The sequence below is a fragment of the Littorina saxatilis genome, linkage group LG14 (genome assembly GCF_037325665.1).
Source record: "Littorina saxatilis isolate snail1 linkage group LG14, US_GU_Lsax_2.0, whole genome shotgun sequence".
NCBI lineage: Eukaryota > Metazoa > Mollusca > Gastropoda > Littorinimorpha > Littorinidae > Littorina > Littorina saxatilis.
The window spans coordinates 38019102-38024154 of NC_090258.1; positions in this window are offsets into that span (position 1 = coordinate 38019102).

Genomic DNA, 5053 nt, shown 5'->3' on the forward strand with positions numbered 1-5053 from the left:
GTTCATGGTGGTGGAGGCGTCATGGTGTGGGGGGCGATCAATACCGCTGGAAGGAGCACCCTGGTGCACGTCCAAGGGCGCATAACTGCCCAGCGATACGTGGAGGAAATTCTGCGCCCACACGCCCTTCCTCTTCTGGCTGACCAGGATGCCATATTCCAGCAGGACAACGCTCGCCCGCACACAGCACGACTCACCACCCAGTTCCTCACCGACCACCATGTCCAGGTGCTTCCCTGGCCATCCATGTCGCCAGACATGAACCCGATAGAACACCTCTGGGATGAATTGGACAGACGTGTGCGCAGGCGAGAAGAAGCGCCGGCAAATCACCGCGATCTATTGCAGGCACTTCAGGAGGAGTGGGACACCATCCCACAGCAAGATATCCGGCATCTGATCCAGTCCATGCCCAGGAGGTGCCGGGCAGTTGTTGCTGCTCAAGGCAGTCACACCCCCTACTGACTTGACAGCCTCGGCACCCAATCGTATTGATTGACTGATTGATTTGAAGATGCAAATGAACTGTGTGTGCATTCAACTGTGTCCATACCAAATTTCAAACAAATAATCTAAATATTGGATTTTCTGTTAATTTTTTCGAAAAATAAAACCAATTTGGCAAGTAGCAACTATGCGTTTCTTTTTTTGAACAGTATATGTTATATTTGGATTAAAAACAAGCTCTGAAAATTAAATATATAAAAATTATGATCAAAATTAAATTTTCGAAATCAATTTAAAAACACTTTCATCTTATTCCTTGTCGGTTCCTGATTCCAAAAACATATAGATATGATATGCTTGGATTGACAACACGCTCAGAAAGTTAAAACGAAGAGAGGTACAGAAAAGCGTGCTATCCTTCTCAGCGCAACTACTACCCCGCTCTACTTGTCAGTTTCACTGCCTTTGCCATGAGCGGTGGACTGACGATGCTACGAGTATACGGTCTTGCTGCGTTGCATTGCGTTCAGTTTCATTCTGTGAGTTCGACAGCTACTTGACTAAATGTTGTATTTTCGCCTTACGCGACTTTTTTACATTTAGTCAAGTTTTGACTAAATGTTTTAACATAGAGGGGGAATCGAGACGAGGGTCGTGGTGTATGTGTGTGTGTGTGTGTGTGTGTGTGTGTGTGTGTGTGTGTGTGTGTAGAGCGATTCAGAGTAAACTACTGGACCGATCTTTATGAAATTTGACATGAGAGTTCCTGGGTATGATATCCCCGGACGTTTTTTTCATTTTTTCGATAAATGTCTTTGATGACGTCATATCCGGCTTTTTGTAAAAGTTGAGGCGGCACTGTCACACCCTCATTTTTCAATCAAATTGATTGAAAGTTTGGCCAAGCAATCTTCGACGAAGGCCGGACTTCAGTATTGCATTTCAGCTTGGTGGCTTAAACATTAATTGATGACTTTGGTCATTAAAAATCTGAAAATTTAATTTTATTTTTATTTTTTATAAACGATCCAAATTTACGTTCATCTTATTCTTCATCATTTTCTGATTCCAAAAACATATAAATATGTTATATTTGGATTAAAAACAAGCTCTGAAAATTAAAAAAATTAAAAATTATGATCAAAATTAAATTTTCGAAATCAATTTAAAAACACTTTCATCTTATTCCTTGTCGGTTCCTGATTCCAAAAACATATAGATATGATATGTTTGGATTAAAAACACGCTCAGAAAGTTAAAACGAAGAGAGGTACAGTAAAGCGTGCTATGAAGCACAGCGCAACCGCTACCGCGCCAAACAGGCTCGTCACTTTCACTGCCTTTTGCACTAGCGGCGGACTACGTTCAATTTCATTCTGTGAGTTCCACAGCTTGACTAAATGTAGTAATTTCGCCTTACGCGACTTGTTCGGATTTCTCTCTCTCTCTCACAAAGCAATGACACTTTCAGTGAAATAAGGTTTATGCAGAATTCTTTTCACAGGCACAATGTTGCACATGCCAAAGCGAGACGTGTGCATCTGCAAGGCATGTTTCTTTTGAAGAACACCCACATGAGGTCAGTTCCATGCCGGCAGCATGAAGCAGGTTCTGAGGTGAGAAGTGTGTGTTGAAGGAAAATAGTGTCTTCTTAACTCCCAACCACTCTCCTGAAACGGTGGAATATGTTCGAGTGTTTCACTTCTCTTCCAGATCAATGTACATCAACCAGAAAAAAAAGATTCCCCGTGTGTTGTAGTTCACGTGATCACATTCTCCGAAGTATTAGAGCATCTCAGCAAATGAAGAGAGAAACAAAAGCCAGTCACTGTCTCGAAGTGATCGTGTGAAGCGCAGAAGAACAAACACCAGTTGCATGTAGGTTCTCCAGAACTGACATTTTATGAGGAAAACTGGCAAAGAAGACCCCATAGAGCTTTCAAAGTGAGTTTGTCGGCATTGTTTGTGGGAGCTGTGGTTTCTCCAATGCTCAAGATTTCGTCAAGTCATGAAGATTTCATAAAATGTTATGTCATAGATTCAGATTCATTCACTGATGAAATATGTGTCCCCTGGTCTGCCGATATTTCCTCAAATGGACTTTGTTAGCGTTTACGCAGTTATGCCAAATTTGTGTTGCTTACTGAAGGACGAATAGCACACTTTATGCCAGACGAGCTTCTTCTTCTTCTTCTTCTACGTTCGTGGGCTGAAACTCCCACGTACACTCGTGTTTTTGCACGAGTGGATTTTCACGTGTATGACCGTTTTTACCCCGCCAGTAGGCAGCCATACGCCGCTTTCGGAGGAAGCATGCTGGGTATTTTCGTGTTTCTATAAGCCACATAACTCTGACATGAATACAAGATCTTTCCACACGAAGGGGGGTAAGGTATCAGCAGGTCTGCACATACGTTGACCTGGGAGATCGGAAAAAGCTCCACCTTAACTCACCATGCGCGGCCGGGATTCGAACCCAAGACCTACCCGCGCTTTGGTGGCCGGCGTCTTACCACAAACCCAGCTTTAATGCCCGTCTAGAGCTCGATGACCTGATTGATAAATAACGCTTTATTTTCTGATTTCAAATGCTTTTGGGATATATGGTCATTATTCTGTAGCCTTTCTACAATGTCAATGATGTCAGTAACGTTGCGCAGGGAATCCTACGTTGCTATTTTACTTGTTGTCCGCAAATCCTGGCAACAATTGCTGAGTCTGAGTCTTCTTCTTCTTCAGCGTTCGACGCTGAGTCTGAGTCAATTCAAGAAGCTTTCTCACGACTCATAGATGGTTACATGTTGCTGAATTTCACAATCTCAAGAGTCGTGAAACCAACTGTTAGGATTGAAAGGATTAAAGACGGAATATGCAAAATAACTTAAAAATGTCAAATATCGCCTTTTCCATTTGTCCTACAAAAATAAAACATTTGTCAACGCCTTTATCACATTAATAAACATAGGAACAGACACTAAATGTACCCACAAACACCAACTATGAGCGAAAATTCCTGTTTCAATGTCCGCCATTTTGTTTTCAATATGGCGGCCAAAATATTAGTGGAGCAAGGTGACATCCCCTCTGGAGATGTTCACGGACATCTAATTGAAGCATCCAGTTCACCATGTCCGACTAGAGCTATCTCTCTAGAACACAAAGGATCAGTCATCATCAAGACTCATTTGATTGAAAAATGAGGTCATCACAGTGCCGACTCAAATTTTGTTTAAAACCAGGTGTGATGTCATGAAAAACATTTATCCCAAAAATAAAAGCATGTGGGGTTATCATCAAGAATTTGTATCATGTCCAGTAAAGTTAAAAAACAAAGGAATACTGTACTCACCGATACAAGAACGAGACAAGACGGTACAAATTTTCGCTTATGGAAGCTTCATCAGGAAAAACAAGAACACAAAAGACAACAAAAAGCAGACGCAACACGGAACGAACAAGGTTTAGACACACGTTTAGACACAACCTTTAGAACAAGGTTTAGACACAAGTTTGTTTTTTAACTTTGTTCAGTACAGTATTCCTTTGTTTTTTAACTTTGTTCAGTACAGTATTCCTTTGTTTTTTAACTTTGTTCATCTTACCACAGTCAAAACCTTGTTCGTTCCGTGTTGCGTCCGCTTTTTGTTGTCTTTAGTGTTCTTGTTTTTCCTGATGAAGCTTCCATAAGCGAAAATTCGTACCGTCTTATCTCGTTCTTGTATCGGTGAGTACAGTATTCCTTTGTTTTTTTTAACTTTGTTCATCTTACCACAGTCACTTCGTTGTTTAGATTTCATGTCCAGTAGTTTTCTGGGAATCTCTATTTACACACACATACATATACACACACACACACATACATGCACTACCACCCTTGTCTCAATTCCTGGTCTATTTGGAATACATTTGACAGAATGCAAAAAGTCACACACACACACACCTTTTACCTTCGCCGGTCGTCATGGGTCCGTGTGGACCCAGAAGGGTGTTTAATTGCAAATATAACTTAAACCAGTTGGGATTTTTTAATGAGCTTTTAAGAATGCCTCAGACACCTAAAAAACTCATGTCCTAATATCATTAAATTTCAGTGAGAAGTAATTAAAAAAACAAAGGTCAAATTTAGACTACACACGGAAGACATCGTGGGGCCTTGCGGACCCATGTTTCTCAAACTGAAGGAACTTACATAAAAACTAGGGAGAGAAGTCACAAACCTTCAGGTATTGGCTCTAAACATCATTTTCTACGATCTGTTTAATTTTGGAGTTAATAAGCAAGTCGCGTGGAGCGAAATTAATACATAACAATCTGGGACCACATGGCGTCTACAGAAGGGTATTCACGTTTTAAAAAAACTTTAGTCCGCACGGTAATAATTAAATTAATAATTTATTTTAATTACTAATTCTCGCGGAAATTTAACCACTGCGTCTACGGAAGGGAATGCACGTTTTTGCTTCTTTGGAAAGCATGGGTCTACGGAAGGGTATGCATATTTTTCCTTCTTTGAGAAGCATGGGTCCACACGGCCCCACCATGTCTTCCGTGTGTAGTCGATAACCCGGTCGGGCAAAGGTTAAATGCACACTGTACACAATGATAA